We start from the raw sequence: 24855 nt of genomic DNA on the forward strand, positions 1-24855 counted from the left end.
CTTGGGTGTCTAGGTTTCATGAATGTCTGACTGTGTCATGTTTCCCTGGCTGACTGCTGAGCTAGGCACCAAATCCTGCAGTGCCCCGCTTTGTAAAAAAAAAGTGTTGGTTTTAGAGGGGGAAATGTGATGCATCCAGGTAGCATTTTGGGGCATTTTTTAAGTCTTGGGTGCTGAACCCAGTCACGCAAGGAGAGTAGCATTTTTATGGGCCAAAGTGTGAGAATGCTTAGCAGTAAGAACTGTGTGGATTCTCACTGCTTCTACAACTTCCACATAAATGTAAGGACATTGTTTGAGGTTTGAAAGCCTTTTGAGTAAAAAAGATGTGGGGGATTCACACGTCACACTGCCCTCAACTTCCCTGAGTGTCTAGTGAACAGAAATGTCCAGGCTTGCAAGGTTCCCCTGGGTGGCAACTGAGCTAGGACTCAAACTCCACAGCTCCCCATTTTATAAAAAACAAACATGAATTTTGCTAGGCGAAATGTACCATCTCCAGGTCGCATTATGAGGTATTTTGTGTAACTTCCTCTAGACGCACCCACATAAGTAGGGTATTGCTTTTAGTGAAAGATGTGTGGGAACACAGAATAATAGAAAACGTGTTATTATCACATTTATTTCCCTGCATTTTTGGGTAATAAATGTAAGCCAATAAGCAAGGTCAAGAAAGATCATTATTTGCAACATGAACACATTTTCCAATGTATCCACTGAATCAGATGATAGTATGGGTAACTCCAAGTTAAGAGGTGTACAAATAACCTAGGTCCCTAACCTTCAGGTGCATATTTATGAGTGGGACAGCATTGCTCTTGTACCACACAACGTGATACATGCACGATGCAAGCCCAAAATGCGATTTATAAAGCTACACAAATCCCCTTTGTGTGACCCTGAGTAGCTTTTTAACCGCAGAGTAACGCAGCAGTGCACAAATCACATATTGCAATACTCTGCCCTGGGAAGGCATTCCAATGCAACTCCCATAGATGTTGATGCGCTCTCACATTCAAAACTGCTGCTAGACCTGGGAATGTGCCAAAATGATACATCTCCTCAGGTGAGGCGTAATGAGGAGAAATATCTTTCATCTATGTGAGCTACATTCTGCAGCACATATAGAAAGAGGAAAATACCTCAGGGGGTCGTTTTCATGCTGGAAGGTCCCACTTCCTGCTCAAGAACAATCCCCCTTTCAATCCAGGCACCCTTGCACCATGGTGCAAGAGTACCTGCTTCTGTGCTAAGCTGCCAAAATGGCATCAGCACAAGGACAAGGGCAGGAATGCACAATATTATTTTGAATATGGTGCATTCCTGCACTTTCCCTGTCATGCAGCACAGCACTGTGACTTGCTGTGCTGTATTGATTTGCTATAAATATGGCCCTCAGTATTTTGTATACATTTCAGAAAAACATTGCTTTTCTTGATATCCAATATCATTTAATATAATTTACCATATAAGTTGCTGAATGAACATTCATTTTAAGCTTCAGTTAAATCTGTGAATTCTTGGAAGAACCTTCATCCCTTACACATCTCAATGGCCACAGAAATCGAACAAACACACTATTACTTTTTTAAATCTGCCATTGTGATAAAAAAAACTACAGATGAAAATGTTGCCAGCATTGACAGTTTTTCCTTATTTATTTTCATTGTATTTAAATGATTAGGTTCTTTAGGAGAACCCTGAGGGATCTACCCAAATGATTCATTTATACATTCAGAATTGTGTCTACTTCTCAGAAATGTATACCTTTCCAGGATCTCCCATGGGTTTCACACCTTTTTACACACCAAATGGCAAGTAGCTACTTTTCACGGTTCCCAGTAAGGGAATCAACAAACCCAGGGTATCTTGATATTCCCAGGCTGTTGGGAGAAAGGGGCATAAATGTTTGGAGAACTTTTGTGCATGAAGGTATGAAGGGTTAAGTGAGAATTAACCCAAACAGCCAAAAAAGGTTAAAAGGGGGTGTCGGGAGCCCTAGTAGTCAAGTAGTTAACTTGAACAGGACCAGGGGCAAAATTAAAAAGGGACCAGAGTGAGGCTTGCCCATTCACAGCTAATCTGCGGGGATACTTGAGGGAGAAAAGCCTTTTATTTTCTGTATTCTCCTTAGCCAGCTTGGCACCAGTCAAGTGGGATGGGTAGCTGGTCCCAGATCCTGTTTGGCATAGAAGAGGAGGACGGGACTGCTCAGATTTCAATAAGCACACGCCTGGCAGGTACATACACCAGTGGTCTTTAAAGGGAGAAATATGCTGTCATCATGGATTTCCCTCAGAATAGAGCACTGTGGGATCGTTTACAAAAGGCAAATAGGGTGTGCTGCAAAAGTGGGAAGGGTTGCCCTAGACATGTTGTTCTCATTGGTTAGAGGGTGTCCAGGAGACATCAATACCCATTGACCAATAAATGCTACAAAAACAATATCTCACCTATAACTTTTCAGGACATTATCTAGGCCTGGGGATGAACAGAAGACATGACTTGCTGTTTTATACCTATATGGAGACCTGGAAGAGAGTGATATATAGTTGGCTGACCCCCAGTGTGGCTACAGGGACACAACAAGCTTCAAATGCCCCTTTTCCTTGATTGTTCAGGTGATCAATAGCAACTGGGCATTGACTGGAACTTATTTTTGGCCACTCTTTGTGTGAGTCCTACCCCTATAAGCTTTTACAGAAACTGGAAAGTTGAGACTTAGAAAATATTTGAACTTCCAAGTCACCTGGAGCATCAATGGTACTTTGTGGCAAAGGTGTGGGTTCTTAGTGGACACATCAGATACAGCTCAGGCTCATTGTGCTGGAGAATTTTAAGCTCTATAAAAAAATCCTATGTGCCGCTCCGCAGCAAACAATGACATTGGATTGATGATTACGGCTTTACTTTTTCTTGGTGCTTTGTGCCTTCAATCTTCAGAAAATATCTCTGATTTGCCTATTCAATTTTTATTCTTGTGCTGTGATATAGCTCATTAAATTTTACCTATTTTTAAAAATTGGTTGTGGGAGTTTTATTGTGTTGTGTTTTTGCCAAATGCATTCCCCATTTTCCTAGGTTACGCCTGTCTGCTCCATACCATGTTGAGGCCAGGTTTAAAATATTGCAGCTGGGTTTTATCCTGACACATTTGGGGCTTTACTCTCTGTGGTGAACTCAGATCCACCCCAACTACAAACCCACTGTCTTACAACTACGAACTGACTATTTGGACAAATTTTGCAGCAGCGGCCCTGCTTGACCAACATCTGCCTGTAGCATAATGTTTGTGACTTATCCAGAGACCACCTGCCCTGGGGTGCTAGGAAGCAAAGATGTGGGTTTCACTGGGGTTCCAGGGGAACGAAAGGATGGACGGCATCAATTCAAAATTAAGTTATTAATGTTGTAGTTGTTGTATAAAATAAATATTATAATAATACATTTGCACTCATATTTAGCATATAAATATGTTTTAAATTAAATACATTTTCCATTTTTTCCATATACATTATTGTAGGGAGAGTACACAGCTGGAGTTGAGATCTGTGTATGATAAAGTACAAAGAAAAGTAAAAAAATTATTAAACTGGTAAAAAGTTATTATACATATTTTTCTGTTTAATATTATTGAAATATATATATATTTAGTTTACATTTAAAACAAAAGGAAAAAATGCTCCAGCACTAAAAACTCAACATTGAATACAATCTTGTATTTATTTAAATATTTTAAATTAGATACAATATATTGTCTGGAAGGTTAAATGAAAACATAAATTCTCGTTGAAAGTAAAAAACATCCTTTTTAATTATGCTATACAACTTATTACAAGTAATGTATTGAATCAATTAAAAGTAATTTATGATATTTTATTAAAATGTTGTATTCATTTTTTAAATTAAATAATGATTGGTAACATTAAGGACTCCTGCACGTAAACATCTGTTTTACACATCAACCACAGTTACCAATGGGTCAGAAGTTACTGCACCTAGGGCTAGATGTAGGTAATTCTCATTTACCGACTCTAGAATACCTAATTTTTCCGATTCGGTACTCTAGATTCGGTAAATGAGATGTAGTTAAAAATTCGGTATTTTTTACAGATTCTGTAGGATTCGGTAATTACCGAATCAGTATTTACTGATTCGGTAATTATGATTGATTCCTATGGGCCTTATTTACCGAATTTGCAAGGGGGACAGGGTGTCACTTTGACACCCTGTTGCACCCCAGATTCTGGCTTGGGTGCCATGTGGCACACATACATGCCCTAAGGGCATGTATGCGTGCCACATGGCACAGGTGTACATGCACAGATGTGCATGTACACAGGAATTCGTTATTTACCACCAAATAGTATTTGGTGGTAAGTAACGAATCGGTAAGGGCCTGTAGCACTGATTACAGTGCCACCTACATGTAGATTTTCTGATTCGGTAAATATACCAATTCTGTATTTTACCGAATCGGCAAATTTACAGATTCTGTAAATATACCGATTTGTTACATTTTCAGGCCCCTACATCTCCATCTGCAAATACCGACCGGTATTTGCCGTCCTACATCTGGCCCCTTGTAATTACCGATTTATAGAAAGTCAGCATCCCACAGGAACATTTCAGTAGGTCAACCCTGCCAAAATTGATTGCTAAAAAATGTCTGAATACTGGGCACATCTAGAGGCAGAATTACGAGAAAGTGTAGCAGCGTGGCACCACAAGCCCTTTGGCTGCACCACACTGCGGCACTTTCAGAGTACAGGAATGCAACATATTTACAATGATATGCTGCAGTCCTGTGCTCTCCTCTCAAATCAAATCAAATCAAATCACTTGAAAGTCTCATGGCCCTTGCAGACAGCTCAGGGGTCATCTTGGAAGGGGAGGGATAGTTAGTTGTCGAACAGCAAAGTCATCAGCTCTATGCGAAAACAGTTATTATCAGTGATGTTGCAGAGGTGCGGGGGAAGTTCGTTCCAGAGAGCAGGTGCGAGAAAAGAAAATTACCTTCCTCCATTTCTAATAGTACGGTGTGAGAAGTGATCTATTGCTGGATCTCAGGGTCCGAGAGGCTGGTACCAGCTTAGTTTTTTACCCCAATAACCTGGACCTCTACTGTACATATTTGTATGTGTTAAACAAAGGGTCTTAAAATGAATTCCCTTCCTGACAGGGAACCAGTGGAGGAATCTCAGATTAGGGTCTGAAGGGAATCTTGACAGGAGGTTAAGGACAAGCCTGGCTGCGGTGTTCTGCAGAACCTGAAGCCTGGAGAGAAGATCTTCATTTATTGAGGACAGCAGGGCATTTCCGTAATCCATATGGTTGATGATCAGTCTCTGGACTTGTGGTTTCCTGGCTTCTATCGAAATCCATTTGAAGACTTTGATTAAGTTAAGCATGATGCTGATACATTAGCCAATTATATTGTTGACCCGATTTTTCATTGATAGTTAGTTATCCATTTGGATTTGTGAGTTCTGTACTTTCTGTCTTGGGACTGGGCAGGTGCCAAAATTTAAAGGCCACCAGTCACTAGACCAGTGTTCTTGAGCCTTGCTAAACAGTTTGATCTCTGTTTTGCCTCCATTTACTTGCAGAAGATTTGTGCTCATCTGTGAGAAGTTGGCCTGGTATATAATGCTCACTAGTTCTAGTGATCACTTTGTACCATGCCAAGCAACCCTTATGATGATGGTTGTAATTCAACCTTGTAGACCAGTTATCCTAGTGGTAACGTGGACAAAGCAGTCTTAGGCTAAACTCTGAAAGGCATGTGAAGCCAGCTGTTATACCATACACAACCCCCTTGAATACCAAATGAAAGGGACACCACACAGATATATATTGAAAATATATATTGATTTATTAACTATTAAAATCCCCTGGACTCTTTATGAGCACAGAAGCACAAGCGTTAAATCACAAGACAGTTTAAAATACACAAAAGTTGCACAATATGGATGAGCCCTAGGGGCCACCTAAACCATATATTAAGAAAGTGGTATAAGAGATACCAGGAGGAAAGTGAAGAGGCCTAGGGCCTTGGGAATCGCTGGAGCTATTCGAGACTGGAGTTAGCTAAGTCGGGAAAGGCCCACGGGACTCGGGTGCAGTGTCCAAAGTGCACGCACTTCTCAATACAAAGTCTATGGTGCGTAAAAAGCACAAAGTTAGAAAGTTAGGAACCTTCCGAGTGACCTACGGAGCTGAAACTTAAAACACAGGCCCTTGGGATGTGTACCAGTGCAGGAGCACCGGCGGAGCTGAGTTACCTCACCCACAGGAAGCGGGTGCACAGGGTCGAAGATGTGTCGGGTTTCGTCACGCTGGTCGATGGTGCTTGGAGCAGGAGATGCTGCAGGCGGCTCGATGAGAAGAGTTCCGGTGGATCCAAGGGTGGATCTGTAGATGTGAAGACCTGAAAGCAGAGGGGACAGTGTTCAAAGTCACTAGCCAGTGACTGCCGTGGAACCAGAGTGGAACCAGGTGATGTCGGGTGCAAACAGGCGTTGTCGGGTAGCTTCTTTCTGCAGCCACGTGGATACCCGGGGTCGAGGACGTCCAGGAGTCGGTCACGAGCTGTCCCACGTAGGCTTCTCGCTGTTGGCGGTGTCGGCGACCTGATCGGAGCAAACAGGCCTTGGCAAATGCAAGCCACGCAGAAGTTGAAAGATGCTGTTCACTCGGACCAGCAAGGTCAGAGCGGGTGCTCCTTTTCACAGGAGCTTGGGTAGGTCTGGAGCAACCAGACCTGCTGTTTAAATCTTCGGGTTCGTCGCCAAGATGGCCGCTGGCCGCGTGGCTAGTGGCCGGGATGGCGCGTCGAGTGGCACAATGCAAAAGGGCCCCACGCAGATCGTGGAGATGCTGGAGGGCTGATCTTCGGTGCAAGGGCTGCTCGGTGGTGGGGGTTCTCAATCCCCAAAGCACAACGTCGAGGATGCCTCAGAAGCTGCGCAGTCAGCTTTTCGGGTGTCTTTCAAGAGGTCCGGTCCCACGTCACTCGGTGCCTCCACGGGTCCCTTCTTTGCAGGGACTGTGGATCGGGCTCTGAGAGGTCTGGGAATCTGGTTCTTGTCGGGCTCTGGGCTCGGGCTCCGGCGGGAGGCGGCGGCAAAGCAGACGTCGAGTTGCTGCTTGGTACCTGTGTTCACAGGGTGGTCACTCCTTGGCCACAAGGGAGATTCTTCTTCAGTCTTCTGTGCAGCAGAATGTCGAAGTCCAGTCTTCTTCTTAGTTTTAAGTTGATTTCGGGATGATCTGCTGTGCAATGGCACTGCTCCCCCTCTTATTCCAATCTAGGGGGTGGATCACCTACTAGGTCCCTCCTCTGGGAGGAACCAGGAAGGGGGGCGGTTACACCCCCTTTCCTTTGTCCAGCTCCGCGCCAGGACTGGGGCTGGAAGGCCCCAGAACCGGTTTGGGCTGGCCTATGCACGGGGACACCTTGTGTGCCCCGGGCATGTCTGATTCTATTCAGCCCTGTCCTACCCAATACACAAAATCCTGTCTGGGGTGGTGCTCGCACCTCCCAAGGCAGGAAACCCTTTGTCCAGGCCACCATCTGCCGAGTTTCGGTCAGCAGCAGGAGGCCAGACTTGTGTCTGTGGTGGCAGCGTCCATTTTGTGAAGCTGAGGCTCTGTTTAACTTTAACCGGGGTTAAGGCTACACACATGTCGTGTCCCTCTAGAAGGGTGGAATGCTATCCCCATCGCCAGAACTGGCGAGGGGATAGTATTCCAATTCGTATGACACCTTACTCGACATGTTTTGATAAAGCCAAACCAAAGATAGCATATAACCGCGAGGATTATAATGCACTTAAGAGTATATGGTATGGCAATATCCCAGAACAGCTTAGGGATTGGTTCCCGACAGCTGCAGACAGGCTCAGCTCATGCTAGAGCACCATCTCACATGTAACCATGCACTCTGCCCCCAGGATTGCAGGGGCCTTCCATAGGAATGGCTTACAGGTTAACATGTGCCCAGTTTAAGGTTAGATATAGGGATACTATATCTAAGTAAGAGGTGATTACACCAACTTACCCCAGCTGAGTGATCAGCCAGTTGTGTCAAATCTGGAGGCCAGGCCAGGGGTGGCACAAGACGTGCTGCAGCCCCTGGTAGGCCTTGGATGCACCTATGCCCTGGGTACCTAGGGTACACTGTTACAGGGGCCTATAAGGTGAACCAGTTCCAATTATGTTATGCACCTAGGGTACATGGAGTCCATTTTAAGGAGAGAGCAATCAGCCTGGGGCCCTGAATAGCAGGATCCCAGGCCAACTAAGTCAAAAACCAGCTAAACACCAGGCAAAAAGTTTGGGGGTAACCATAGTCAGATATCCACCTTCCTACATAACCCCCCCCCCAAACGAAAGGAGATAAGGCTATCCTTGACCAGGTAAGCCTATATTGCCTAAGTGGCCATATAAGGAAGTACCAGCTCTGGCTTGGTAACCCCCTGTTTCATGGTCCACTAAGCAATCCCTCACCCTAAGGGTATCTGAGGGTCTCCACCATAGGGAATCTCTACCTGTGGTGTGTCTTTGCAAAGTCAAAGGCTGGTGTTGAGATGGAGTACTGAAGTGAGTTTCCTCTGTAGGGCTCAGCTTCCTCCAATCACTCTCCACCATGTGTGCCTTTCTTTCTCTGACTGAGTTGCACTGTGCTCTCAGGGTCAACCTCTGGCTACCTAAAGCTGGAGGCTGGGTCCCTCTGTTTGGCTTACTGGAGGGACAGTTCAGGTTTGGGCCCTTAGGGTCCCAGGTTTGGCTGTGCCCAACAATATCCATCTGGGGGAGGTCCCTAACTACTTTTAAGGGGGATCCCTCAGGAGTTTTTAAAGTTTGCACCTCACTAGGGCTACTAGTTTCGGTGCCCCTAATCTGTTGATGGGGGTGCTTTATTTGACAGGGGGCCCTTTGGGTCTCACTGTCCTTCTTGTCCTCTGCAGCCCTGGGCTGAGTAAGGCAAGGTAGAGAGGGGCAGGTTACCTGCTTCAGACTGGGTCCCACCTGAGAAGGGTCCACTGCCATCAGAGGCTCTGTTAGGCCAGGCCTAACAACCTCTGGGACAGTTCCTTCATCAGGGGTAAGATCAGTTCCCTGAGGAGGCTGATCCTTTCCTAAAGTCTGGTGGGAGGGAGATTTCTCTTCCTCCTCAATGCTCTCTGTTTGGGTGGAGTGATCCATCATTTCAGGCTTCACTACCCATGTATCAGTTTGAGTTTGGGCTGTGGCCATCACAGCCCCACCAACCTTTTCAGGAGGAGACTCAGTTTGGGTATGGGCTGTTATTAGTACAGCCCTGCTACTCTTTTCAGGAGGGAGGTTATCTAAAGATGGGGCTGAGGTTTGCTCAGCCCTCCCAACCTTTTCAGGAAGGACATCTTGAATTGGGGCTGTAGCCATTACAGCCCCACTAACCTTTCCATGGAGATTTACCATTCTAGAATGGGTTTGCTGTTCAACCTCAGCCCAGGCTGAGATTTCCAAATCATTACCCAGTAGGCAATCTACAGGCAAGTTTGCTGACACTGCCACTCTCTTTGGGCCAGTGACACCTCCCCAGCTAAGATTGACTACTGCCATGTGATGATTGGTTTCTATGCCATCAATGTTTGTCACCTGATATTTGGCATCAGGTAAAAGTTGCCTTGAGGGGACTAGACATTCAGCCACCATGGTGATGCTAGCCCCTGTGTCTCGGAAGGCCTCAACTTTCAAGCCATTGATGAGGGGCTCCTGTCTATACTTGCTCAAAGTGTTTGGGCAAGCAGTGAAATTGGCAAACCCCATGCCAGTCTCATAGACAAGAGTATCTGAGTTAGGGGACCTGGATAGGCCAGAGTCCACCTGTCCTCCAAAAGTAAACCCACCCAAATTCTTGGGGGTGCTCCCACCACCTGGGGGACCACTGCTAACAGTGACAGGAGGTGTTGGAGCCTTACCTGGAGGTATATTCTCCTTATTGCCATTCTTGGGACAACAGCTATCTGTTTTGTAATGCCCCACCTGTTTACAGGTATGACAATAAGGCTTTTTCTGGGTTGTAGAAGTGTCTTGGGACCCACCCCCATTCTTGGAGTTTTGGGTCCCTGGGGAAGTCTTTTCCTTACTTTTATCCCCACCCTTCTCTTGAGGCTTGGTAGTCTCTTTCTTTTGGTCACCACCCTGGTTCTTAGGCCTGATCCTGGTTCTGACCCATTTGTCTGCCCTCCTACCCAATTCTTGTGGGGAGGTCAGATCAGAGTCAACCAGGTGCTGATGTAGAAGCTGATTTTGACAATTACTTAAGATTTGCTCTCTCATAATTAAATTATACAATCCTGTATAGTCAGTAACCTTACTTCCCAGCAACCAGCCCTCCAGAGCCTTAGTGGCACACTCAACAAATTCAGACCAGTCCTGAGTCTGTGTCTTCTGGGTGTCTCTGAACATTAACCTGTACTGTTCAGTGGTTAAGCCCAACCCATCAATCAGAGCACTCTTCAGGACCATGTAGTTTCTAGAATCCTCATCACTAACTGTGAGGAGTCTGTCTCTGCCTCTACCTTCAAAGGAGAGCCACAAGATTGCTGCCCACTGCTCCTGAGGGATCTGCTGTACCATGCAGGCTCTCTCAAGTGCAGTCATCCATTTGTGGATATCATCCCCAGCTTTGTAGGGGGGCACAATCTTACTCAGGTTTCTTGTATCAAAGGACCTGTCTTTATCCTTCTGGATATTGCTGCCACCAGTGGATCCTAATCCACTCTCTCTAGGCTGTCTTGCTCTAGCAAGTTTTTCCTTAGCCAGGGCAACCTCTAACTCTTGCCTCTGGATCCTAAGCTCAGCCTCTCTCATCTTGGCCTCATGTTCCCTTCTCTGAGGGCTAGTCATCTCCTTTCTGGAGTGACCATGAGAGCCTCTAGAGACATGGGAGGTATTGGATTCACCTGAGTGATGCCTCCTCCTCCTATGGCCCTGGTTAAGTCCACCTGGGGGTCTGAATGGGTTGTTACCTGATTCATTCCCAAGTTGACTTAAGTTAGCCTGGTTCAGTCTACTGACCAGCACCTGACTATTTCTGTCATCATCTGACTCACTGCTTTCCACCTCCTCCTCCTCTTCTTCTTCCTCTACATCTACCTGAGGAGCTCCAGTGGTGGAGGCCTCCTCATCTACCAGGATGATAGGGGCAGGGGTGTCTACAGTGTCATCCTCTGAAGGATGGCCTCCTTCAGCATTCCCTGTGGGGTCTGCTTTAGAGGGCTTTAGAGTCTCAGACTGGTCTAAGAGCTCTCTTAGGTGGTCTGTAGTAGGGGAAGGCCCTGTCTTCAGACCCCTTAAGACACAAAGCTGTCTTAATTCCTTAAAGGAAAAAATAGCAAATTTGGATGGTGCCCTTGGAGGGTCACTCTCAACAGGAGTAAGTCCACTGGACCCTTCTGCTTCAGACATTGCTCTAGTGTGGGTGGATATGTTGCAATCTACCTACACTGGTGTTTACCTACTAAACCTATCTAGTAGTTGTAGCTAGGGTGTGCTACTCCCTTTGCTCTACAACAACTAAGTTCAGTAGAACTTATGTATACTAGTCTTGTTTTTATATGTACCTAGCAGGTACCTGTATGATTTTTCAAATGATAATCTCAAAGATTGTAATGGTAAAACAACAGCAAGCTCAGATCCCAATCCGCTGCTCACCAATGTGAGAAGTTGGCCTGGTATATAATGCTCACTAGTTCTAGTGATCACTTTGTACCATGCCAAGCAACCCTTATGATGATGGTTGTAATTCAACCTTGTAGACCAGTTATCCTAGTGGTAACGTGGACAAAGCAGTCTTAGGCTAAACTCTGAAAGGCATGTGAAGCCAGCTGTTATACCATACACAACCCCCTTGAATACCAAATGAAAGGGACACCACACAGATATATATTGAAAATATATATTGATTTATTAACTATTAAAATCCCCTGGACTCTTTATGAGCACAGAAGCACAAGCGTTAAATCACAAGACAGTTTAAAATACACAAAAGTTGCACAATATGGATGAGCCCTAGGGGCCACCTAAACCATATATTAAGAAAGTGGTATAAGAGATACCAGGAGGAAAGTGAAGAGGCCTAGGGCCTTGGGAATCGCTGGAGCTATTCGAGACTGGAGTTAGCTAAGTCGGGAAAGGCCCACGGGACTCGGGTGCAGTGTCCAAAGTGCACGCACTTCTCAATACAAAGTCTATGGTGCGTAAAAAGCACAAAGTTAGAAAGTTAGGAACCTTCCGAGTGACCTACGGAGCTGAAACTTAAAACACAGGCCCTTGGGATGTGTACCAGTGCAGGAGCACCGGCGGAGCTGAGTTACCTCACCCACAGGAAGCGGGTGCACAGGGTCGAAGATGTGTCGGGTTTCGTCACGCTGGTCGATGGTGCTTGGAGCAGGAGATGCTGCAGGCGGCTCGATGAGAAGAGTTCCGGTGGATCCAAGGGTGGATCTGTAGATGTGAAGACCTGAAAGCAGAGGGGACAGTGTTCAAAGTCACTAGCCAGTGACTGCCGTGGAACCAGAGTGGAACCAGGTGATGTCGGGTGCAAACAGGCGTTGTCGGGTAGCTTCTTTCTGCAGCCACGTGGATACCCGGGGTCGAGGACGTCCAGGAGTCGGTCACGAGCTGTCCCACGTAGGCTTCTCGCTGTTGGCGGTGTCGGCGACCTGATCGGAGCAAACAGGCCTTGGCAAATGCAAGCCACGCAGAAGTTGAAAGATGCTGTTCACTCGGACCAGCAAGGTCAGAGCGGGTGCTCCTTTTCACAGGAGCTTGGGTAGGTCTGGAGCAACCAGACCTGCTGTTTAAATCTTCGGGTTCGTCGCCAAGATGGCCGCTGGCCGCGTGGCTAGTGGCCGGGATGGCGCGTCGAGTGGCACAATGCAAAAGGGCCCCACGCAGATCGTGGAGATGCTGGAGGGCTGATCTTCGGTGCAAGGGCTGCTCGGTGGTGGGGGTTCTCAATCCCCAAAGCACAACGTCGAGGATGCCTCAGAAGCTGCGCAGTCAGCTTTTCGGGTGTCTTTCAAGAGGTCCGGTCCCACGTCACTCGGTGCCTCCACGGGTCCCTTCTTTGCAGGGACTGTGGATCGGGCTCTGAGAGGTCTGGGAATCTGGTTCTTGTCGGGCTCTGGGCTCGGGCTCCGGCGGGAGGCGGCGGCAAAGCAGACGTCGAGTTGCTGGTTGGTACCTGTGTTCACAGGGTGGTCACTCCTTGGCCACAAGGGAGATTCTTCTTCAGTCTTCTGTGCAGCAGAATGTCGAAGTCCAGTCTTCTTCTTAGTTTTAAGTTGATTTCGGGATGATCTGCTGTGCAATGGCACTGCTCCCCCTCTTATTCCAATCTAGGGGGTGGATCACCTACTAGGTCCCTCCTCTGGGAGGAACCAGGAAGGGGGGCGGTTACACCCCCTTTCCTTTGTCCAGCTCCGCGCCAGGACTGGGGCTGGAAGGCCCCAGAACCGGTTTGGGCTGGCCTATGCACGGGGACACCTTGTGTGCCCCGGGCATGTCTGATTCTATTCAGCCCTGTCCTACCCAATACACAAAATCCTGTCTGGGGTGGTGCTCGCACCTCCCAAGGCAGGAAACCCTTTGTCCAGGCCACCATCTGCCGAGTTTCGGTCAGCAGCAGGAGGCCAGACTTGTGTCTGTGGTGGCAGCGTCCATTTTGTGAAGCTGAGGCTCTGTTTAACTTTAACCGGGGTTAAGGCTACACACATGTCGTGTCCCTCTAGAAGGGTGGAATGCTATCCCCATCGCCAGAACTGGCGAGGGGATAGTATTCCAATTCGTATGACACCTTACTCGACATGTTTTGATAAAGCCAAACCAAAGATAGCATATAACCGCGAGGATTATAATGCACTTAAGAGTATATGGTATGGCAATATCCCAGAACAGCTTAGGGATTGGTTCCCGACAGCTGCAGACAGGCTCAGCTCATGCTAGAGCACCATCTCACATGTAACCATGCACTCTGCCCCCAGGATTGCAGGGGCCTTCCATAGGAATGGCTTACAGGTTAACATGTGCCCAGTTTAAGGTTAGATATAGGGATACTATATCTAAGTAAGAGGTGATTACACCAACTTACCCCAGCTGAGTGATCAGCCAGTTGTGTCAAATCTGGAGGCCAGGCCAGGGGTGGCACAAGACGTGCTGCAGCCCCTGGTAGGCCTTGGATGCACCTATGCCCTGGGTACCTAGGGTACACTGTTACAGGGGCCTATAAGGTGAACCAGTTCCAATTATGTTATGCACCTAGGGTACATGGAGTCCATTTTAAGGAGAGAGCAATCAGCCTGGGGCCCTGAATAGCAGGATCCCAGGCCAACTAAGTCAAAAACCAGCTAAACACCAGGCAAAAAGTTTGGGGGTAACCATAGTCAGATATCCACCTTCCTACATCATCCACCTATCAACATGGGACATGCAGTCTTTAAAATGTGGTTTTGTTTCAGTTGGATCTGGACCAAGGGTGATCAGGATCTGAGCATCATTGGCGTATGACACAACATCAAAGCCGAAAGATCTGATCACCCTGGCCAGCGGAGTCACGTATAGATTGAAGAGCGAAGTGCTCAAATGCGGCACTCCCATCCTAACTGGCCTACTACATGAGACGGTGTCGCCTATCTGTACTGTGGTAGCTTGGTCCGTTAAATAGCTTCTGAGCCACCTCACAACCTTCCCTCTGACACCAATCTCCCAGAGCCAAAGTTTGAGAATGCTGTGGGAGATTGTGACAGATCTAGCAGGACGAGAATTGATGACTGCTCTCTGTCCAATGCTAACCTGATGTTATTGGTTACTTCTACCAGAGCTGTTTCTGTGCTATGGGCGGCCCTGAAGCCTGATTGTGATGGGTCCAGTAGTTCATGGCTCTCGAGATAGATAAAGAGCTGTTGGTTGACCAGTGACTCGAGCATCTTCCCGAAGTGAGGGAGAAACGAGATAGGACGATAGTTAGTGGGGATTTTAGGGTCTGCGGTAGGTTTTGTGAGGATTGGCCTGACTCTGGTCGCTTTCCATATCTGTGGGACCTCTGATTGCAACAGTGACCTATTAAATAAGTCAGTGAGACTGTCGAGCCGTACCGAAGCGATGATTGGGAGAAATCGCGATGGCACCGGGTATTACACTGGGAGAATTCCTCCAAAATAGGAGGAGAGCCTGTAGATATAGCGGAATAGTTACCTAAGAGGTTTATATTGTCTTGACGCAGAAAGGAGTTATAAATTGCAACAATTTTATCATCAAAGAATTTGGAAAGAGAATCCACCTAGTTCTGTGAGATATGGGTGTGTGTCTGAGCCAGATGCGTCGTAAATTCTTTTAAGATTTTAGAGAGCTCCTTATTTGAGTTAGCCGCCATTTAAATCCGATTTACAAGAAACAATGTTTCTGTTTGCCTAATATTCTCCAGATAACTCGGGTGGATACATCTGTATTTTTCGCGGTCTGTCGTATCTTTATTTTTTCTCCATTTCCTCTCCGCTGTCCTTCAGGAGAGCTTTGGTATCTTCAGTGCTCTGTAAACCAGGGAGCACCTCCAGATTTGATTTTTGCACTAGTAAGAGGGGCGATTTTGTTTAGTGCATCTGTTATTGCTCTCTCAAAGGAGGTTGCTGCCTGATCAATATTGACTTCTAGGCTATTTTGTGGGGGGCTAAAATAGGTTGTAAAGGAGGAAGATGTGACTTTTTGCCATGACCTTCTCCATATTGATTCATGCCTGTAGTTGATTTTGGTAGTGCGCACTGGAATAGCAAATTTTAATAGGCCATGGTCTGACCATAGTAGAGGAGATGGAGGTTCTACTATGATAGTGTAACGAGGTACACTGCCACCAACGAGTGGATGAACAGGACGAGGGAAAACAGGACGTGGGGGTTAACTGGTGGCTTATGGATTCCTCCCCTCCTTCCATTCAGGACATTCAAGAACCTTGGCACCCAGAACCTTGGGAGAAACCTTGGCAACCACTACCACCAAGGGAAAGAGATTCAAGCGGCGCCTTTAAATGGGCGTGTGAAGACCCGCATGAGAGTGATGTCAACCTCGCGGCATTGGCTAAAACCCATGAAGAACACCAGTTGGCGGGTGACGTCACCGAAGAAGATGGAGTGAGGCTCGAGGACGAGAGCAGAGGACAGAGCAGACAAGGAGGAGAAGCAGACGAGCCAGGAGGCCAACGGAACCACGTTTCGCCGTGCCACACTCCAGAGGGAGGAGTGTGGCTCAAACAGGTACGGCAGAAGATTTCAAGTTGGATGGGGAGGAGGAGTTCAGTACCACCGTAAAGCCGGGAATAACGCTAGTTTCTCACACTCGGAACACCTTTGCCAGTCACCCCTCCCTTTCCTTCACTCCTTCCTTCCCCCAAGAACTCCCCACCACAACCTTCCACGAGTGCCTGCATAGTATAGCAACAACAAGCGGTGTCCCTCACTTCCCCGGTTCCCCTCGGGTCTGCCACAGTTTGAGGACGTGAGTTTAACGGTCCCTCTGTTTGTGTTTTTTTTTACACGCCCACGACGAGCGAGGCTACAAGGAACTACCTGGAGGGCATCCACAAAGACGGGTGGGAAACAATCAAGGCAGAATCACCACGGACCCCTCTGAATTTGCCCGAGAAAGACTTACCTTCCGACAAAAGAAACTCTATGTAAAAATAAAACCTGCATTGCCAAAACGACGCCTCCAGCCTATCTCTGACCCCCACTACAGATACCTTTTGAATTTGTGAACAATAAGTTGAGTGTGTGGCCAGCAGTGTGAGTGGGGCCTGTTACCAATTGGCCTAGTCCGAGAATGTTCATATTTGTGATCAGCTGATCTGTATCCAAGTTCAAAATCTCTGCATGATAATTAAAATCTCCTATTAAAAGGAAGAGATCAGAAGCCAATACATGCGGGGCCATGGTCTCAAGCAAAGTTGGTTTTCGGGCCAGGAGGTCTGTATACTAGAGCTCCTTTCCAAGTGCAGAGAGAAGGACCCGCTATTCTAAAAACACATAGCTCTAATTGGTTGACGCTCATGGTTTCTAAGGAGGAGATGCTCACTCCTGGGATAGTGGCTATGAGCATTTGTCCTCTCTATCCACTCTGATTATGTTGTATTGAGGTGGAAAGGCAATATCCACATCTATGGAAGCATGCTAATGAAGCCAAGTTTCCGTTACAAAACAAATGTATGGTGATTCAATGCCCATGAGCCGCCATACATCAACGGTGTGTTTTGGAATGGAGCTTGTGTTGAAATACATAGCCTTTAATAATGTGGTTGTTTTGATGTTTTTCGAGTTACAAGATGTTGTTTATTTGCTCGATAGGGCCAATTCATTGAAACATCGAATGTCATGCACCCTGAAAGTAGCTTTATCTCCCTGTGTGACTGACTGTTCAGGGTGGAAATGATTAAGGTTTTTGAGTTCTTGACTAGAGTATTTTAACTTGGCCATTATGGTCACTTACCGACTAGACACCGGCACATAGGTGAAGGTATTAGGGATCCTGGCGGCGGTTTAGCGCGGATGGACGCAGACGGGCTTGCCTTTGGCACGCTGCTGCTGCCTTTTGTAGGCTTGAAGATAGATGTGGGAGCTAGACCTGGTCAGAGCCGGTCGCTCCACCCGCCGCGTGGCCCATCCTTAGTGTGCCCGGTCTCCGTTTGCTGCCAGCGCTGCCCATTTGTATCTGCCTCACTGTTGTGCCCCTGATCTCGTTGTGCCAGTAATTGTATTTTTCCAGTAATTGTATTGTGCCAGTAATTGCACTTTTCCAGTAATTGTATTGTGCCAGTAATTGTATTTCTCTCGTCCCCTGTTGTGCCCCTGATTGCATTTGTGTGCCTCCACCGCCGTTTCTCTCCCACTGCTCCACCCCGCTCCCTGCCGCTGCTCCCCCGTGGCCCTACCCCGTTCCCTCCAGCATCACCACACCGCTCCCCTCCCCACTCGCCACCCCGCTCCCGCCTCGCAGCTGCTCCTCCCTGGCTCCACCCCCCCACTCTCCATTTATGGCAGAGTCCGCGTGTACGCGCAGCGTTCACGTAGCGTTCACGCGCAACGGGTGCCCCCAACGGCAAGCTTGTCTGCGCCCGTCTACACCTGGACCGCGCCCAGCGCCAGACCCCCTGGCCCCCGCAGAGGCCATTCCACCCACCGGACGTACGACGCCGCCACCCTCAACGCACTCAACACCGGCCGGATACCCAGCTGCCACTGAGCCACCCCAGGACGCACCCACGGACCCTTCACCTGCCAATCCTGCAAGTTCTCCTGCATCCGGACCTGCACGGCACCCGCCAAGCCGAGCAGAAGCCGCAACCACCTGAAGTGCATCCTGCTCAACACCCGCTCCGTCCACAGACACGCTGTGGAACTATGGAACCTGCTCGACACCACATCTCCAGACGTCGCCTTCCTCACGGAAACTTGGATGAACGCCTCCTCAGCGCCCGACATCGCCATCGCCATCCTGGACGGATACAAGATCACCCGGAGGGACCGCGTCAACCAGACAGGAGGAGGCATTGCCATCGTCCACAAGAACACCATCCGCATCACGACCAACTCCGACGACACCCTCACAGCCGCCGAACATCTTCACTTCCAGATACACACCGACCCCAAGACCACACTCAGAGGCACCCTCATCTACAGATTCCCAGGACCCCGCACACAATTCAGCGAAGACATCGCAGACTTCATCAGCCCACACGCCCTCCCCTCCGCTGACTACATCCTCCTAGGGGACCTCAACTTCCACCTGGAGAACAACAACGATAACAACACTACCACCCTGCTAGACAACCTCGCCAACCTTGGACTCAAGCAACTGGTGAACACCCCCACCCACTACACCGGACACACGCTTGACCCAGTCTTCTCCTCCAGCAAGTACATCTCCTTCAGCCACTCCACCGGACTCCACTGGACAGACCAGAGCTGCGTCCACTTCAGCTTCAGAAGGACCACGACTCACCACCACCCGCAACAGGTTCCCCGCAGGAGCTGGAACAAGATCACCACCGACCAGCTCACCACATCACTGAACCAGAACCCTCCCGCCAGATCAACGGACCCCAACCAAGCAGCCAACAACCTCACACAGTGGATCACCAACTGCGCTGATGACCTCGCATCCCTGAAAAACCACCCAAGCAGGCCCGGCAGCAAGAAAACCTCCTGGTTCAACGACGACCTCAAGAACTCCAAGAAGAACTGCCGTACCCTCGAGAAAGCCTGGCGAAAAAACCCGACTACAGACAACATGACCGCCCTCAAGAACGCCACCCGAAAACACCACCAGCTGATCCACACCACCAAGAAGACAGCATTCAAGGATCCACTAGACAAAAACGCACACAACAGCAAGGAACTCTTTAGCATCGTCAAAGAGTTATCCAACCCCAGTGCCGGAAACAACAACATCACTCCCTCACAAGACCTCTGCGACTCACTCGCCTCGTTCTTCCACAGCAAGATAGCAGACACACACAACAGCTTCGTCGCACAGACCACGCATCCGACCACAGAACCAACGCCCCCCACCACCACCCTCCGCACCTGGACCCCGGTCAGCACCGAAGACACCATCCACACGATGAACACCATCCACTCCGCATGCCCCCACCACGTCTTCAACAAGGCCAACTCCGTCATCGCACCCCAACTCCGGGACATCATCAACTGCTCCTTCAACACCGCCACCTTCCCGGAGAGCTGGAAGCATGCCAAACTCAGCGCCTTCCTGAAGAAACCATCAGCAGACCCCACCGACCTCAAGAACTACCGCCCCATCTCGCTCCTCCCGTTTCCTGCCAAAGTCATCGAGAAGACCACCAACATACAGCTTGCCGCCTTCCTCGAGACGAACGGATCCCTCGACCACTCGCAGTCCGGCGTCTGAGCCAACCACAGCACCGAGACCGCCCTCATCGCAGCCACTGACGACATCCGAGCCCTGCTCGACAACGGGGAAACAGCGGCCCTCATCCTCCTGGACCTCTCCGCAGCGTTCAATACTGTCTGCCTCCGCACCCTAGTACAACGCCTCAACAACATCGGATTCCAAGAGAAGGCACTGGAGTGGATCATCTCGTTTCTCGCCGGAAGAACCCAGAGAGTCCGCCTCCCCCGTTCAGATCCGAGGCCACCGAAGTCATCTGCGGCGTACCACAAGTATCATCACTCAGCCCCACCCTCTTCAACGTCTACATGAGCCCCCTCGCAGCCATCGCACGCCAACACAACCTCAACATCATCTCCTACGCCGACGACACCCAGCTGATCCACTCCCTCACCAACGACCCAGCCACCGCCAGAACCAACCTACATGAAGGGATGAAAGACGTAGCCAACTGTATGATGAACAGCCGCCTGAAACTGAACTCAGACAAGACGGAAGTCCTCATCCTTGGATCATCACCCTCTGCCTGGGACGACTCCTGGTGGCCCCCTGCCCTGGGCAGCGCACCCAAACCAACGGACCACGCATGCAACCTGGGCTTCATCCTGGACTCCTCCCTCTCGATGACCAGACAAGTCAACGCCGTCTCATCATCGTGATTCAACATCCTACGCATGCTCCGAAAGATCTTCCGATGGATCTCCACCGAAACCAGGAAGACGGTCACCCGGTACTCGTCACCAGCCGACGGGACTACGAGGACGCTGCGGGGAATGGGGTCCCTGCTAGGGGCCCACAAATTAACTTTCTGACAGCTGTTCCATGTCGTAAAGGCCGACATGGAAAGGCTGTTGGAAATAAACATCATGATCCTGATGGTGTTGCCTGAGCAAACACCGCCCCCATTTGTGGATTATCTTTCAGACTGACGCCCAATAGGATCTCCAATCCTGTGGGAGGCATTGGTATTTCCCCCAACGTGCAGTGGTCTGATTGACTGCATCATAATATTAACTGCAGCTTCCGATGTTGGACAGACTGCAATTGCCAGCCTGTTGGTTGCGATCCGTCTGACACAGTAATACGGCCCATAGTATGGGACCCGTGAGACTAAAATATATGCAAATGTAATTAAATTAAACATCAGTTAGTGGTTTATCTGCAGGATTTTTCACTGCCACCTAATCACATTTCCTATGAAGTCAAAAAACATCAGTAACGGTTCAAAACATCAAGGTCCAGATTTGTGCTGGATTTGTATTACTTTTGTAATGCAAATCGGACACAAAGTGCAATGCTCAGACTTACAATCCAATGCAAATTAGAATTTCTGATGAATAGTTTCCCAAAGTAATGCATATTTTTCCTATGCGCTACATTGGCTTCCTTTGGATAAAGGGGGCATTCTACGGATGGTATATGGGCATTTCCCTGCAACCCCTCATGGGTTTAGACACAAATCTCTACCCAAAAACATTCATAGACAGAGATTTGTGCCAAAATCTTACACCTCCTCAAGGCAGGCATAACAAGGACAAATGTATACATTAGCGGCAATACCACATGGCGATGTTTATTCATCTTAAGCAGCCGGAATGCGAAATGGCGGCTCCACGCTAAATATGGAGCTTTGGGTACATATCTAAAAGTTGGCGTCCTAGCGCTAGTTAAGCCCTAAAATAGTAATGCCTGCAACTTGCAATATATTTTGGCGTTTTACATCCAAATGGGACTTTAAGAGGGTTTTCGTATGAATGGTGCCTGACATAAAAATGGCGACTTGAATAAGACATCGATTACAGATAATAAAGTGAGGCGTCCAACTGTTCACACTGCGGAAGTACAGAGTCCTAAAAAATATTGCAGCACTGATAAAAAGATTAATGCGCATCCAATGCCTCAAATCCCCACCACTAGTCTTTCTGCGTTCATCACCTTCAGTTTACTTGTCGCTCAATGTACTTATCTCCATTGCTGCCTGACTTTTATGAGAACGACCTGCAACCGAGTTACGGTAACAAAACCACCTATTCCAAGGAAATGAACCCTAATGAGATCTCCAGTTCTTACCCCCCACCAACACCCTAACCGATACTGTTGATGGAACTTTATACAATGCCTCCTGGGTGGAAACTAGAACTTGTCTTTATTTTCTGCGGTGCCCGAGCAACTTTGGTTGATGCCCGGTGGAACTGTCTCTTGCAGCTAAAGAGGAGTTTGGCTCTGGTTCACCCCTTGGCCAGCACCTACCCAGCTGGACAGTGGACATTGTTCTCCTCACCTCCCCGTTGTGTTTACTATTTGCATTCCTTACCCCTGTTCGCCTTTTCCCCTCTACCTTTCCACCCCCCATAAGACGGGTGTACGCGTTAATAAGTAACTGATGTAACCATGTAACAATGTTTCTGATACAATGTCCTAGCTCATGTAAAGTTCTCTGATACCTTCGGGTCTAGCTAGCGCTTTATAAAACTCTTGAAACTTTCCCTCTTCATTCTTTGTCTTCCTCCCCGGCTCCTATCCTCCCTCACCTGAATCTCTCCCCTTGCCTCATTTTTAAGGCATGCAACTGTTCCCCACCTACTGGTCACTGTGCTGTGAAACTCTGTATCTTGTAACTATTTATCCATGTGCCCTTTACCAAAGTGCTCCCTATCCCCTTGTTGGGGAGGGATCCAGCATGTATTCCCTGGGGTCTCAGAGATCCCTCTGAGAGAGTCCACAGCGTCAAGGGAGTTCACACACATCAGAGTTGTGGGAATGGTGCCCCTTGCCAAAGCACTCCTTTTCCCCTTGTTGGGGAGGGATCCAGTATTTATGCCCTGGAGTCTCAGTGACCCCTCTGAGAGAGCCCCCAGCATAAAGGGAGCCTCACAGAGTGGAGGTGTGGGAACAACACCTTTTCCACTGGGATCACTGCACATTGATGTTTGGACTCTGTTTTTCCGTGTCTCCCGGTTAAGTTCCCCTCTCCCTAAACCACCACCTCTTTTCCTCTTTCATTAATGGTCTCCCGCTCCTGCTCCTATCCTCTCCCCCAGAATATCTCCCCTTGCCTGCTTTTTCCCTTAAGTATTTGTTTTTTTAACGCATGCAACTGTGCTACAGCAACTGGTATCTATGTTCTGAAACTGTGTATCTTGCAACGTTGTAACTTGTAACTATGCTATGAAACAATGCTTGTCCTCATGTAAAGCGCTCTGATACTTCTGGGTCTAGCCAGCCCTATATTAAACTTTTTAAATAAATAAATACATTGTCCGGCACATATACAAAGCAGAAAAGTGTTATAGGATATTTGTTTAAAACTATTTCTTACAGCGCTCACACAATCTTGACTCAGGGGTCAATTGTGTGTGTGTCAATGCAAGAAGAGAGAAAAACAACTCCATGATTTAGTTATTTTGGTAGATATGGCTCAGTTCTACTCTCTTCATTTCACTCAATGGGACACCCCCGCGCCACACGGCCACCAGCTGCTGCGTGTGCCCCATCGCCTTGCCCTCTGCCTCGCTGCCTGCCTCGCTGCCGGTTCTCCCGGCTGGTGTTTGTTTTGGTTTTTTGCCTTGTTTTGTTCGCCACATGTGCCTGTTTTTTTTCTGCTATTTTCTGCCCGTGTTAACGTTGTATTCTCCTTCTGTGCCTGGTTTTATTCTTTTTTGCCCGTGGTAGTGTTTTCCTTCCTGTTTGCCCGCCTACCTCGCCGCCCTCCACCTTCCCTCCCAGCTCCCCGCTCCCGCCACCACCGCTGACCCCACCCCTTTTTTCATTCTGTTCCCTCCCCGCTCCCGCCTCCCAGCTGCTCCGCCCACCCGCGCACTTGGCCTTAAATGGCGACCGTGCGACGCAGGTGAGTGTAACCCACTTGTGGGACACCCCCGCGCCGCACGGCCACCAGCTGCTGCGTGTGCCCCATCGCCTTGCCCTCTGCCTCGCTGCCTGCCTCGCTGCCGGTTCTCCCGGCTGGTGTTTGTTTTGGTTTTTTGCCTTGTTTTGTTCGCCACTTAGGCCTGTTTTTTTTCCTGCTATTTTCTGCCCGTGTTAACGTTGTATTCTCCTTCTGTGCCTGGTTTTATTCTTTTTTGCCCGTGGTAGTGTTTTCCTTCCTGTTTGCCCGCCTACCTCGCCGCCCTCCACCTTCCCTCCCCGCTCCCGCCACCACCGCTGACCCCGCCCCTTTTTTCATTCTGTTCCCTCCCCGCTCCCGCCTCCCAGCTGCTCCGCCCACCCGCGCACTTGGCCTTAAATGGCGACCGTGCGATGCAGGTGAGTGTGACCCACTTGTGGGACACCCCCGCGCCGCACGGCCACCAGCTGCTGCGTGTGCCCCATCGCCTTGCCCTCTGCCTCGCTGCCTGCCTCGCTGCCGGTTCTCAATGCTGGTGTTTGTTTTGGTTTTTTGCCTTGTTTTGTTCGCCACTTGTGCCTGTTTTTTTTCTGCTATTTTCTGCCCGTGTTAACGTTGTATTCTCCTTCTGTGCCTGGTTTTATTCTTTTTTGCCCGTGGTAGTGTTTTCCTTCCTGTTTGCCCGCCTACCTCGCCGCCCTCCACCTTCTCTCCCCGCTCCCCGCTCCCGCCACCACCGCTGACCCCACCCCTTTTTTCATTCTGTTCCTCCCCCGCTCCCGCCTCCCAGCTGCTCCGCCCACCCGCGCACTTCGCCTTAAATGGCGACCGTGGAAAAGCGCAGCGGTCACGCCAAAGGTAAGCCCGTCTACGCCCGTCCGCGCCTGGACCACGCCCAGTGCCAGGACCCCTGGCCCTCGAGGACCCCGACCGACCCGCCTGACGTACACCGCCGCCACCCTCATCGCACTCAACACCGGCCGAGTCCCGGGATGCTGCAGAGCCACCCCACGACGCATCCACGGACCCTTCAGCTGCAA

This window comes from Lissotriton vulgaris, chromosome 5, assembly GCF_964263255.1.
Source record: "Lissotriton vulgaris chromosome 5, aLisVul1.2, whole genome shotgun sequence".
Classification (NCBI taxonomy): Eukaryota; Metazoa; Chordata; class Amphibia; order Caudata; family Salamandridae; genus Lissotriton; species Lissotriton vulgaris.